Here is a 14,005-nt window from a genome sequence, read left to right as displayed (position 1 = left end):
GACATCTCATATCAAACTATTTTTAACTAACAACTTTATATGTTAATGGCTGGTTTTAGATTCACAGCTCGTTAGAAGAACTTTATCTAGTGCCATGTAATTAGTAATTAATGAAGTGCTAACTAAGTGCCACAATGTAAGCTATGCTCTTTCCAATCCTTAGTTACCAAAACTAAGATTAAGAAGTATCTCTTCTGCAGTACTCAGGAATGTTGTCTTAAAGGTAACTAAATTCATTTGATTTTATATTAATGGATAACTATAATCCCAGAGCTTTGTCTGCATCATGATATGACCAGTAAGAAACAAATGCTGTTTCTCTTTTTCCTGATGATTTTTAGAATAGTTTGTATTGCAACCTGTACAAGCAAGACTAATTATATTAAAGTAACTGACATTATGAATTTTTAATATAAGATGCTTATGCTATTTGCTGTTAATGAACATATAGTAAGCAGTGACTTCAATCCACTGACATTTTTATAGACTTAAGTTTTGCTAGAGCAAGTGCTTTGGCTTGCAGTCTCAATGCTTTATTACAGCTGTTCCTGCAAACATAATGTTTATGTATAGGAGCACAGGCGTTTTATATTGCCTAATGGAAAATTGTTTTTCATCTGAGGAATTAGAAATATACTGATACATTTCCAACATGTCAGTGGGTAGGTAATGTTGAAGATGTAAGCTGTTGCTTCAGAAAGGAGACGTTTATATGCTACATAGCTTGAGGGGTTTCTAGTTACAGAGAAGTTTGTTACACTCATGCAGAGAAGTGCAACTCTCTTTTAGACAGTAGATGATACAAACAATCATTGCTAATAAAATTTGGGATAAAAGCATCTTAAAAATAACTTCGAAGATCTAGAGTAAAAAATGATTCAGGCGAGTATGTAAACGCAGGAAGGATGGACAGGCAAACATCATTCCTAATTCTGTTCTCTCACGTGAAAGCAGCAATGACAAATGTGATGTCCTGCGGGCTGCACAACTTTCAGCCATGTTCATTTGGAATGAAAGAAGCTCGTTCAGGACTGACCATCTGCACACATTCGCTAACAGTCTGCCACTTGCAAGTGGCAGTGGTTTCCTTGTACTTCTGACAGCCGCTTTCTTCATTCTAATCAGCTATTTTGCCACGCACTTTCATCTAGTCATTTCCTCTTTATGATGCTTCCTGTGATTTGAATGTTTAACAGCACAGCTGCAGCGTTAACTAATAACACATTTTAAATGCAATACTAAATATAATGCGGAAGAACTGTCCCTGTAAAATAATAAGGAGCATCAGTTCTATGTATAGAATGGGTGACTGGATATTGGAAGATGGTATCTTGGGAAGGACTGAGGAATCCTAGAGGAAAAGCACCTAACTAAGCATGGGGCTTTAGTGTAAAACTGCTGTTTCAGCACTGAGGTAGAATTGGCCATTTTGGTTCTACAGGCAAATATATCTGGAATTAAAAACCTACATTTTTCTCTCATCGCTTCCCTTTACCACTCATTGTTTAAAACTCTTTTTGACACGAAATGATGACATGGCATCCAACATTGTGTTTCTTACCATTCCATATCTTGGCATGTTGTTTGTATGACTGCATACATATACTGAAAAGAAATTTCTACTGAATTTCTGTTTGAGATGCCTGCATTTCTTAACCTATTCCCTTTAATTTAGATGTATAATCAGGTTTATTTCCTCCAATATCTACTCTGTTGTACTGATGATTATTTATCAGTACTGAATTTCTTTCTGTATTGCCTACCTGCACTGTTGGGTCACCCTGAATATCTCCTCCATCCATCCCACGCTCTCGTGTCCTCTACAAGTGTTTTTTTCTTCTGTACAGCCCTTTTCTAGACTGTTTGTAAGGGTGGTTACAACACATGTTCTGTCACAAGATCTTACATACACTCCACTGTTCTGGCTTTTCACCGTCATTTTAAATGACCATTTGTTCTCCTGTTTCATCTCTTTTAGTTTTTGGCCCATGCTTTGTTGTTCTTCTTTCCTCACAACCCGCTATGAAGTTTCTTTGAAGGATTTGATGAAGATCTGAATGGTGTCTTTCAAAATTTGTGTTGCCAGCCCCCTGTATCTGCCACTTGGGTACAGAGTACTGGGAGGCTTATTCTATCAGACAAGTTAGTCTATCTCCTGTTTTAGAGAAGAATCACTTACTGAAAATTGACCTTTGCTTGCCGTTTCTGAGTTGTCTATGCTTTCTTTGTTAAAAAATACATTCTTATCTTTCTCGAATCTTCCTTTATTTCTGTGTTGAACGTCATTGAGGTTCCAAATCTAGCAGTTCCAAAGCTGGTGAAGCATTCTTTCCATTCACATTCTTTCCACTCACCGGTAGACCAACCTGTGGAAGGCTGGCATTTGGCGCTTTGTTTTCCTGTTATTTATCCTGGTACAAGACCAGCACACAGGAGGAGAGACTGTTCTCCTTGTAGGCAGTCTTCATTTCATCTGGACTGCTCAGATATGCTTAGTACCCTGGTGCATGTGCTCTCTACCAGGTGCTATCTGGTGGCAGCTCTGGGTTGCCCACTATGCCAGCAGGGATATTGAAGGAAGCAGTAACGGTACTGATCCCACGACAGGATGACAACACGGCCATTTGTGATTCAGTGAGGTTAGGTGTTGTTTGTAAAGCGTTCTGACTACGTGGAAGTGCTGGCTATTAATTACTGCAATAACTCACTGGGCTGGAGCCTTGCTGGCGGGGGTGTAAGTGGGAAAGCGGGCGACGCCAGGCCCGGTCTCCATGGCAGCTGTGCTTGCACTTCATGGCAGCTCTTGCAAAACCTGGTGGTTTTCTGAAGGCTTTCACTCCTGAGGTGATGCAAAGAGAGCCAAGGCCCCGTTTTTCCTCTCAACGCTCATCATTTCTTAACGGTGATCGGTGCAGCAAAAGGTTATAGGAAGGCCGTGTATTGCATTGCTTTTAAGCCCGTCAACTTCTCAGTGAAGCAGTGCTTTTTTTTTTGTTATGAGCGAGTCCACCTCTAACCGGGAGAGCAGCCTCGACAGAAGCGCTGCAGCACCTCCAGCTCCCCCTCCTTCCCTCGTGGGCATCCGCGAGGACCTCGGGACAGCGGTTAGCACTGGAACGGACGAAGCCGCCGGGGCTGCCCAGGGGCCCCGTGAGGGGTTGAGGCTGGCGGCAGGAGGCGCGGCCGCGGGCCGGTGCTGCCCTCAGGGGGAGGCTGCGCTTCCCGCTTCCCCGCGATTCCCGGTGAGCGCCGGTGACTGAGGAGGGGGCGCGCACCCCACCGTTGGGCTGGCGCGTGCGCACGGGAGGAGGCGGGCCGGGAGCGCTCATCGCGCATGCGCGGGCGGCGCCGGCGGGGCTCCCCCCGCCCCCGCGCGCGCGTGTGTGTGTGTGAGTGTGTGTGGGGGGGGGGGAGCGTGCGCGTGTGGAGGGGCCGCCGGCCGCCCCTCAGCGAGCGGGGGGCCCCGAGCACGGCGAGCGCGGCCCGGCAGCCGGAGCGCCTTCTCCGCCCGCCCCCGCTCCTCGCTCGTCGCCGTCTCGCAGGTGAGGCAGGCGCGGCGCGGCGGGCTTATTGTCCGGAGGAGGAGAAAAAGGAGGCTTCGGCCGGCCGGCACGCCGGGCTCCGCAGCGCTGCCGGCCGGGGATTGGAGCGCCCGGTCCCCTCCCAGATCCGGGGAGGGTCTCGGCCCCGCCGCGGGCCGGCTCCGTGCGGCCGGCACTCACCTGCGGCCGCCTCCCCTCCGCGGCAGCGGGCGCCATCCGCGGCGCTGGGCCGGGCCCGGCAGCGCCCCCTCCCCTGTCAGCGCGCCCGGGGTGGGTGTGGGAGCGCGTGTGTGTGTGCGGGGCGGCGGCGGCTGGGCTGCGGGGCCGCAAGATGGAGGGATGCGGGGCTGAGCGCCGGGCCGGAGCGTCTCCTCTCTCGTCTCTCTTCTTTTTAATCTTATTTTCCTCCAGCCAGGGCCCGAGCGGCAGGTCGTGGCCTGCGTCTGTGGGGAGCGGGCTGCTGGGGCTTATCGCCGTGAGGCGTGCGGTGGCGCCGGGATGCCGATATCGGGGACGGCCGAGTGACCGTGACATGTGCTGCTGCGTGAGGCAGGGCTGGGGCACGGCGTGGGGGCTGCGCGGGCTGCCAGGCGCCCCATGCCGTGGTTTTCCAGCGGGCAGGGGAAGTTCGGAGCGCCGGGAGTGCCTTGCAGCAGATAGGCAGCTGCTTCGGAGAGCAGGCGAATAGATGCTGTTTGTTTGACAGCAGTAGTGTTTGGCATGTTGCTTTCCTGGCAGCTGGTGCTGGAAAACCAATTACATACGTGTATCTTAAAGCAAGATGAGTGATGACGATAGGTAATGGTTTAACTGCTACCTGTGTGTGTAACGGTGGCTCAATGCCTGGCACAATGGGGTGGATGTGTTTATTTCACAGATCCCCGTGCTGACAAAAGGTGCCTTTACACAGACCTTTGGTTTTGGCTTTTTTCTACCACCGCTTCTATTCCTATGCTAAACTAAGGGGCTACACAGTTTTCACCCAGAGGGTGGTGACGCACTGAACAGGTTGCCCAAGGAGGTTGTGGATGCCCCGTCTCTGGAGGCATTCAAGGCCAGGCTGGATGTGGCTCTGGGCAGCCTGGTCTGCTGGTTGGCGACCCTGCACGTAGCAGGGGGTTGGAACTGCATGATCATTGTGGTCCTTTTCAACCCAGGTCATTCTATGATTCTATGATAAAAGAGATGAAGACTTCTCCAAATGGAATAGGTGCATAAGCAGGTAGAGCATGCTTGTAGACCTATGGTTTTTGGTCATTTTTCAAGGCTGTCAATTGCCATGGGTTGCACCACAGTGTTTTTCTTATCTCTGTCTGCCTCTGAATCTAGTTTGATCTTAGTGATGCTGTGGGGTTTTTCATTTCTAAACAAAATAGATGCTACTTTTCACATCAAAAGTGGTTTGCAATCCTTGCTGGTATGTAGACCTGTTGTGTTTTCCTGTGATTGTGCACATTTCTTAATGAATTGCAGCTCAACAGGTTGGTTTCTTAGATCTTCTTTAGATCTCAGGAGCCCCTTAGAAATAATATATGGACCTTAATGCTGATTTTGCTGATACCTTTCTGTTGTCTTGTTGCAAATGGTCTAATTCTTGGCACTTAAAACAGCATCAAATACAGAAGAGCAAGCAGTGAAGAAATATGTTGTTCCCCAAAGCTTTCTCTTGATGATATACGTGTGTTTGGTTCTTTTCACGTGTTATTGTAAGGTTCAGAAGCCATGATAAGATACTCTTACGACATCCGTAGGCATCTCTGCATAATCTCCCCTGGCTTGGGTCCTGCTTCTGTAAACTGACACGTTCCACGCAGGTGCCAAAGCTGTTTGAATGAATTGATACCAGCTGGTGCTCAGGGGTTGATAATGGCATGTAATCTTAGCATTCTGGCTACTCTGAAGTACTTTCTTTCTGGGATAAATATGTACGTTTCCTTTGTATTTGCTTTTGCAAGGGATTCCCTCCCCCCCCCCCCCCCCCCCCAAAGGAAAAAACAACCGATTATTTTCTCTGCACATCCCTGGATGTGGGTTGTCTGCAGTCGCGCTCAGAAGTTTGCTAGGCTAGGTCACTTGAATTGAAAGAGTGCCCTCTGGTGACATCTGTGTTTAGAGCGTGGGTGAAAAAAAAGCTCCTACTGATCTGAGCTCAAATACTCCCACTGGAGCTGGAGCTCTGTTCTGCACAGAAACGCTCAGATGCATATGTGAGTGAGGGGAAGGGCAGTCACTTGTCAATACATGTGAAAGATGAGATGTACAGCGGTCACTTGGAGTCTGTTGCCCATCTTGTGAAATACTGTAACTGGTATTTTGCCTGCATTTTGAGGAGCCTTGTTGGATGACTCAGTTCATGGGCTGAGGGGGCTCTTTATGAGCTCATTGTGTTTGCTGTCAGTGGTGGTGTTTTCCTGCTGACAGTTCTGCTGATGACTGTATAGTTCAGAATCCCTCCACGTGGGTATGTTACTGATCATGGTACTGCCCAGTAAACAAGCATGAAGATATACAGCTAACTCCCTATCTTCAGCTACGTGTGAACTTAGGTGTTAAACAGTTAACTAAAGGAAGATAGACAACTCTGAGGCTCCAGAAAGCTTCTGATCTTGGTGTGCTAATGCTCTGGTTCACATAAATTTGAATATTAAAAGAATTGATAAGGACACACCTCTGTCTTATTTTCTTCCTTATTTTCTTTCCATTGAAATTGGAGATTTCTTTTCCTTTCTTCTTCCCCGGAGCTGAGTCATTTGGGCTCCTCCTTTCATTCAATAAATAAAGCTGAGTTGAAAACCTGCTTTAAGGGTGGGGAGCGCAGTTGTGTTTTGCCTAACTGTAAGACATCAAAGGCATAGTATATTCCTGCTTTGGATATTGTTTTACAGCCCTTGGGAGGGGTAATGTTAGAGAAGATACTTAGAAATGCATTCTAAAACTAACAAGAAAACACTTGCGTTAATACCCTTACGTTTAGATACTTGGAACTGCTGCAATAGAAATCATCTCTTAATATGCATTCATGGGTAGAATTTATTGCACAAACAGAGCTCTGTGGGATTCACATTTGTCTGTTTATGAACTAATCACCTTAGAAGACTGCTGAAGCAAGAGAATCATAGTGTTACAGTTGGGTGTTTTAAATAGATGCTCTGCATGCTTAGTTAGCTGGTACATGCAGATGTGTGACTGCAGTTTTTTTTCTCTTGCAAAGATCTTTACGGGCCGTGTAGGACACCAAGGGAACTGGCGTTAGAACCGTGCCTGTGGTCAAGCTGGTATCATCCTGTATTCTGCCAAGCAGAAGGAGGACATCTCCAACCAGAGATGGAGCGAGACATCAGTCAGAGGTACTGCAGCACTTGCTGCTCCAGTGGTGGCCCAGGCACCGCAAGCTGATGGCAGCAGCTTTGTACAGCCAGAGGAGCTATGGGGGGGGGGGGGGGGGGGGGGAAGGGAAGTGAAGGTGGCCAAAATTCCAGAAGGGAAGGATGTGAGGATGTGTTCTTTAGCATGGTATATTCAGAGCATCAAAGCTTCTTGCTGTGACTCCTTCAAGTTAGTGCAGTCTAAATGGTAGTCACTGATCATGCTTGCTGGCTGAGCAGTGGTGTTTCCGTTTAGATGAGAGTTTGATTAGAAAAACCAACCCATGCATTGAACCTTACAGTATAATAAAATGGAATACTGGGAAATCCACTGGGCTGGTGCTAAATACTTTGAAATTCAGTTTTCCTGAAGTACAGTCTGAGGTTTGTCATTCTGTAGTACGGTCATAGCTGGTCTTGTCTAACTTCCTTAAAGGCTTTGAGATGGATTATAAGCTGTTCTGTGGCACAAATGGTATCTTCCTTCAACTCACGGAGATGACTTGAGAACGCTCTCAAAATCCTTGCTGTCCTGTATTTATTGTCAGCATATCTTTTTCCACAGATGTAACCTCAACACAGAGAGCTGATGGATGTTTACAGTATCCCTTTCTGTAAGGGCAGGATTCCCCCTTGCTTCCCCATCTATGTTGTCTTATGTTCCGACTACAAGAACGCCTGTGTAGATAGAACTGCAGGGCAGTAGTGCTGGGAGAAAGAAACAGTGTACCCTGAAGATCCTAGAGGTTTTGCCCTTAGTTCTGTAGGGCTGCGCTTATCAGGCTGTGTTCTGGCTATTTGTGCCTCTATCAGGTGCACCCGCAAGTTGAAGGTTCCTGTTACAGAAGATCTCTGGGTGTAGCTTTCCAACACTGAGAAGCTGAAGTCCAAATGTCAAGAAATGCTCTTGTCAGCTCTATGTATGTCAGATCTTTGTGGTTTAAAAACTTGCTTATTTCTCAGTTGTAAAAACAAATCCGCACTCTTTTGTTACAGTATGTACCATGGCAGTTGATATGCATTTCTCTCTCAATTTTGGCATCATCTGTTGCTGCTCGATGGTTAAATTGAAAGCCCCAATCCTTTTCTCTTCCTCTGAATACAGATAGTGCTTGGGGTCCCCTACAGCAGGATTCATCTTGGTGCAAACTCTTAAGAATACTTGTTTATTTTATTTATCTGAGGTGTGGGTCTTTTGATCTATTCTCCATGCTTATTTCAGATTTTTTTGATATGCCTATATGCAAATATGTTTAATAGGCATTGTAAGCTTTGATTGCAGGTGACCTGGGAGAGGCATGTGCCTGCTCTATTTTCTCTGCTCTATCTGAGGAGTCTCTAAGTCTTGCCCGCATATTGCAAGTGTGACCCACAGCAATTAATGTAGCTCGGTGCCTCATCAGCATGTAGTTGAGATTTGAACGTGGATTAAAACAAGCTGGCTGAAGTACAATCCAGATAAAATATACATGAAGATGTGGATGTAATTATCAACCTTCCTAATTGAAGAGTGCATTTGCCATTAGATAAGTGTTAGTGCCCTCTGGTGACTTCAGTTGTTGCTAGCACTCATTGAAGCAGTAAAATCAGTTTTTTAAATCTTTGACTAAAAGATTGAGACCTCCTAATCTGACTAGAGCTGACTGGAGTTGGGCTAGAAGTTGTCACCCTTGCCACTGCTTTTTTAGGTAATTATAGCAGTTCTTAGGGCAAATAATGAAGTGTAACTTGGGGGCAAAGCATGGGTTATTTCTTCCTAAATTGACAGCGTACCAGGGGATAAACAGAAATGGCATAGAGAAAGAGTGATGGTTAAGCTTGCTGTGGGATCCTCTGCTGAAAGGGGACCAGCCTGATTATGTTATTTCAGGGAGCAATTCAATCTCTGCTTACACTGTATCATATGTTGGTATGCTGTCTGAGGCCAAAGTGCTCAGTGGGAGGGAAGGGGTGCACAATGCACGTTGCAGAGAAGTTTGAGATGCTGGCCTTCATGTTGAGTTTCTGTTTTAAAGCAGTTTAGATGTTCGCATCATCTGGTGCAGAACATCTTGCTTGGGAGCCATCTCAACAGGAGTCAGGAGCACGACTGCTTTGGGATATATGTGTTACTTCTTTTTCTCCTAATGGAGCTGTGGGACGGTCTGCAATCAATTAAGTCTGAAGCAATCTAGGACTGGCTACTTAAGAATCAAGACTCTGACCATTCTTGCAGTAGTGTGGCATTAAAAGCTGTTTGATTTGAGCCTTCCTCATTATTCATTAAGGAACAGCTTTCAGAGTGTGGAGTTTGCTGTCCTCATTGAGGCTGACTCAGATTGATCGTACTGGAGAAGAAGTGTATTGATCTTGTTTTAAAAGTTGGAGGTGTATTTCTTAGATAATAGTGGCCAGATGAAACTGGCAGAGATCCTGAGAAAGTGATCTTAATGCAATTTGTAAATTAGTTTGCTTTTATCACATTATTAAGATGCCCAGGGCTTGGGATAATTGCCTAAACTATAGTATCATATTTTCATTTAGGTTCAGAGTAAGCAGTATAACATTACAGAATTACTGGAGCTGGACCAAGAAGTGAATAAGCAGGTCTAGTGCAAGGCACATTTTCTGCTGTGATACAAACTTATCTTATTAATGTATAGGCAGACTGAAGCCTGCAATGAAAAGCTAAAAGTCTGGATTTTCAAAGCTTTTCTTGCTAAGCCTGATGTCTGAATTTGTTCCAAGTGAAGAGACACGTAACCACAGGTGGACTTCTGACTTGTCAGTTGTACATAAATGTGTAAAATTCTTAAAAAACTTTTGTTTTGAGTTCATTTCACTGCCAAGCTGTTAGTTTGATCCTGCAATTGCTGCTGAGCTCTGTCACTTGCTTGACAAAGTCAGAGTTCTCTACACTTGTAACCAGCTGAGGTTGGTTTGTAATTGAAATCAGGTTTTGGCCTCGTGCATTTTTCAGTGGCAGCTTTTTTTCTTGCCACTCACTCATTGCACTGTTTTAACAAACGCTGGTAAGGTGAACTGCATCAGAAGACTTACCCAGCTAAGAAATGAAGCTTTTCTCTTTTCTTTTTTCCTCCCTTGCTTTATTTTTCAGTTTGATAGTTTCCTCCAAGCTCTCTCTTCTACAGCCCTACAAAGTCTTGTGCTGAAGTCATGGCAGAGAAAGGAATGGAAAACAGTGATCAGCAGCAGAGACAGCTGGCAGTGCCGGATCAGAGTTCCCACAAACCAGCTGAAATCAAAGTGGATCATCTGTCCCACTGGTTATAGCTTGTGGAGCATTCATCTCTGATGTTAGAGCACAAGCTGTGCTCTACCTTGGATCCCTAGCAGGGTTTGCAAGTCTGGGAATTTGGGTCAAAACTTATTAGTCCTTATCAACTTTGTGAACTTAATGTCTGTTGGATTTCATTCAGAAACATTTGAGGCATTGCAGGATCTTTGCGTTGCTTTTGAAAATTGCTCCAAATTGAAGCTCAGCTTTGTAATTGTCCCATCTTTTTCAGTAGGCTGGTGGAGTGGAAATGAGGATGTTACTGGAAACTCGGTAATAGAGACATCTATCTCATCATGCAAAACCCAGTCCAGAAGGCTTCAAAGTGTTTTTCTGGTTTCCAGAAGTATCTGCAATCAGCTCGTGTGTGTGAAGTTTTAGGGGGACATCTTGGATTTCAAAATGCACATTAATAGTTTGAAGGGCTAAGTCAATAAAAGATAACCCAATGGTTTGGACTGTTTTTTGATTTTTTTTTTTCCATTAATACGTCACAATTCTGTGCTGTTAGTAATTAATATAATCAGGTGTACTGATAAAGCATATAGTTAAGTGGATGACTCAGTCTTTGCATTTCCTGTCCTACTCTGTCATGCAATTAGATTTCTCTGTGTGGTTAAAGGGCACCAGAAGTGTGCTACTGTCCTAGCAAGCCCAGGCCAATCTGCTGCCAGTCTTGTTTTCAGTCAGCAGCTGGTTTTTCCCTGTGCTTTATTGCTAAGCACACCTGAGTAGTGGTGATTTCCCCTTGTGTAAGCTGTCTCATTTATTTTTAGAATATTTAGAATAATACTCACATATCTGTAGATTGACATGTTCGTTTTGGCATTTGGTGTCAGGCTTGTCTTACAAGTAGCTTTGAGTAATTGTGGTATGCTTACTGATGAAAGTTTTACGGAAATATCTATGATCCCTTTACTACTCTTAAACCAACAGGCAGTTTGGAGAGTCCATTGGGTTCAGTCATGCCATATGGTTGAAGTGACCTTCATGTACCTCCTAGAGATCAGACAGCAGAGTTCCTGAAGGTGTAGTAAGATTTCTGCTGAGCTATCCACTCTGATCCTGTATTTGAGAACCATTAATGTGGTAGACAGTGAGCAGCCAAATACTCAAGCTGTTTGCTAGGCAGGTCAAAACCCAGGCCTTGCAGGGTCTGCCTGGAGGCAGGAGGAGGATAAATGTAGCCTGGGTATAAAGCTTTATTATTATTACTTTCTAATATGCCATGCGTTGCTTGTTAGGTGTGCATTTTCTAGAATGAGACTGCATTCTGTTTGTGTTACACAGTAATAGCCAATGTCCCTCTATAGCAGAATTTTTTTCTCCTCTTTCCTGTTTGAGAAGTGCTTGGCTAACAACTTTTCTGGTTGTTTACCCTATTAATGATGCATAATTCCTTCTAATCAAGCTCTCCTCACCCCCCCAAGCCTAGGCTTGTTTTGGATTGATCTTGAACAAATTCTGCCAGATACATTTTGATTATAAGTTTTGCTGCTCTTGGTGAAATGTTGTGCTAGAAGTGCTTTTCTCTTCCCTGGAGCACAGTAACTTTGTTTCTGATTCAGTCCAGTGTAGAGCTTTTTTAGTCATGGTAATAGTGGAGTTTTTAAGGCTGCTTTAAGCGAGCTTGTATTGTGTTAAGTTAGACAAGGTCTTCATTACAAAAGTACCAAATTTAATCACAATATGAAATTGTGATTCTTTGGTTATTTTTTATACTGTGTAATGCCACTGTGTAGATCTTGCTGTGCTGGCAGAAAGTGTATTTGTGGAAATTGTGTACATAGAGTGGCAATATGTATTAAAGAGCTCAAAGTGTTTACCCAGAATGCATCTAAAGGAATTTGGGGAGGAAAATGATGTTAACCAAACTGTAGTCAGGAGATGAAACAAAAAATAAAAGCAGCCAATACTGTTTTCTCTTGAAGTAGATGCCAGGTCTGTGATGTTTTATAAAGTTGAAGATATATTAAAGTGATACTAAAGAAGTAGCAGAACTGCTTTTGAGGTACAACATATCTTTACCTTTGAAGAATGGCATCTATTCATAAGCAGATAGTATGCTTTAGGACTTACTTGCAGATGGTGTTTCCTCAATGCCTACGTGTAATGGCTTGCCCTTGCAGTTAATTAGATGGCTGATTTCTTAATGCAGATAGGGTCTGTGTAATGACTGAACTGAGACTGCATTTCATGCTGTGACTTGTGTTTAATGCTTCTGAAAAGTCAATCTTGACTCTTTTGCTGTCCTAGTGATGGAAAGGTTTCTTCACTAGGACTTAGCTCGTGCTTCAGGGAGGGTAATCCAACTTCTCTTAAAGGAAGTATTCAATTAAATCTGTTTGAGCTGATGTTCAGGGACTTCACTTGTACTGGTCCACAATAATTTTTAGGCATCTTTTTTAACACTCTGAACTGCTTTAATTTCTTCTCTTTTTGTGAACAAATGCAGTGTGACTGGAAGAGGCAGAAGAGGACTACTTGTGTGTTTGGTACTGTATATTCCCAAATGATTTATTGTATGCACAATACAAAGTTTTAAGGTATTTAAGAAGGCGTTACTCCAGAACACGAAGAGAGAAACCCCAGAAATGCTGGGCTGTGTGCTGTGAAATGGTGCACCTTTCTGTGCAGTTTGATTAACTCATGGGAGAAAACTGAAATGCCTGTGGGTGTGGAAGCAGAGCTGCATGCTTATGGCATGTGCTTGTTAAAAGCCCAGAGCTTGGGTTTGCAAATTGGAGATCAAGTTCAGGCTTGCAGTAGCAGAGATGTGCACCTTCATGAGTTGAGGATGACAGTTTTGATGAGGACTAATTATTGATCTCAATTTTATAGCTTAGTTTGTTAGACGATAAGGACATGGTCTGGACGTGTTGCTGAGGCTAAAAAGCTTGCTTAAAGGGTAACTTAGGAAAATGTGAAATCTGTTACGATGGAAACATCATTCAATACAGATTTTATATAACAGCAGTGTAATAACTCAGATGTAGTTATGTTAAATTAGATGAACGTAAAATCTACTTAGTGTTAAGTGATACTGCTAAAAAGGGAAGCTTGTTTGATAAACAATTCAGGTGACTAACATGGAAAATGTCTTGCTACCCTAGTGCACTCTTATTTAACTTCTGTTAAATCCCTCATTTATAAACAAAAGTATACTGCAGGAAAGCTGAAGGCTTTAAGTATCTCAGCTGTACTTATTTGAGAGTGGAAAAAAAGCTAACTCTTATTTTTCCTGACTTAAAAAAGAAAAAATCAATGGCTGTACATATTCTCTGTATGAAGTGGTAATCTTAAGTGCAAACACAGAACCAAGCAGTAGTGGAGTTGGACTGCAGAAGTGAGATCTCTTTGGGGAGCAGGAAAGAAGCCTTCTCTTGCTGTCTTGGGGTGTCCTGGAGTCTGTGTGGCTTCCAGGTGTCAGCTTTCTGGGCTGGCACTGTGTCACAGGTGTTGTTCTAATGTTGCTGGTAGGAGTCAGGGAGGGAAGATGAGCAGAAGCAATGGGCTTCGGCAGCTGAAGTTTTTGTTGCTGGTTTCACACTTTCTCTGGTGTCTCCTTTCCCTCTTGCGTTCCACGTCATTAATGGAATTGGATATCTTATTTCCCTGGGGCACCAGGGTGTGTTGCTGTGATCTTATCACTAGAATAGCTGATGAGTATTTCTTTGTGGCTTTCTCTGTATTTATGACTCTACTAATATTGATTGAAGTGCTTTGCTTACCGGAACAAATTGGTAACGTTTGGGAATTCGTGGTTGGTATATTTTCTAATCCATAGAAAGCCAACGCTTTCTAATAAGGATCCCCAAAAT

The 14,005-nt window shown here is 44.0% G+C and overlaps 1 protein-coding gene and 1 long non-coding RNA gene across 38 annotated transcripts in view; one reads left to right on the top strand and one right to left on the bottom strand.

Annotated features, from left to right (window-relative positions):
• Positions 1–3,322, bottom strand: part of LOC121111400 — a 35,911-nt gene extending 32,589 nt beyond the window's left edge. For all 5 annotated transcript variants that reach the window (XR_005861886.2, XR_005861889.2, XR_005861888.2 and 2 more), the window contains exon 1: positions 1,764–3,322. This is a non-coding gene — a long non-coding RNA (uncharacterized LOC121111400). The remainder of the gene's footprint in view (positions 1–1,763) is intronic.
• The window catches only part of RALGPS2 (Ral GEF with PH domain and SH3 binding motif 2), a 149,617-nt gene that overhangs the window by 36,381 nt on the left and 99,231 nt on the right, over positions 1–14,005 (top strand). For 8 of the 33 annotated variants that reach the window (XM_015290288.4, XM_015290286.4, XM_015290282.4 and 5 more), the window contains exons 1-2: positions 3,328–3,542; positions 6,754–6,889. The exons of 2 other annotated variants lie outside the window; for them this stretch is intronic. The gene's annotated coding sequence lies outside the window, so the exon portion shown is untranslated. Of the gene's footprint in view, positions 1–3,063; positions 3,243–3,327; positions 3,543–3,699; positions 4,765–6,753; positions 6,890–14,005 lie in introns of those variants that run through there. 23 more of the 33 variants (XM_040704555.2, XM_040704547.2, XM_046944399.1 and 20 more) reach the window with 8 other exon arrangements.

This window comes from Gallus gallus, chromosome 8, assembly GCF_016699485.2.
Source record: "Gallus gallus isolate bGalGal1 chromosome 8, bGalGal1.mat.broiler.GRCg7b, whole genome shotgun sequence".
NCBI classification, from domain to species: Eukaryota; Metazoa; Chordata; class Aves; order Galliformes; family Phasianidae; genus Gallus; species Gallus gallus.
The sequence above is the reverse complement of the archived record's forward strand: the minus strand, read 5'-3'. Positions and strand labels throughout refer to the sequence as shown.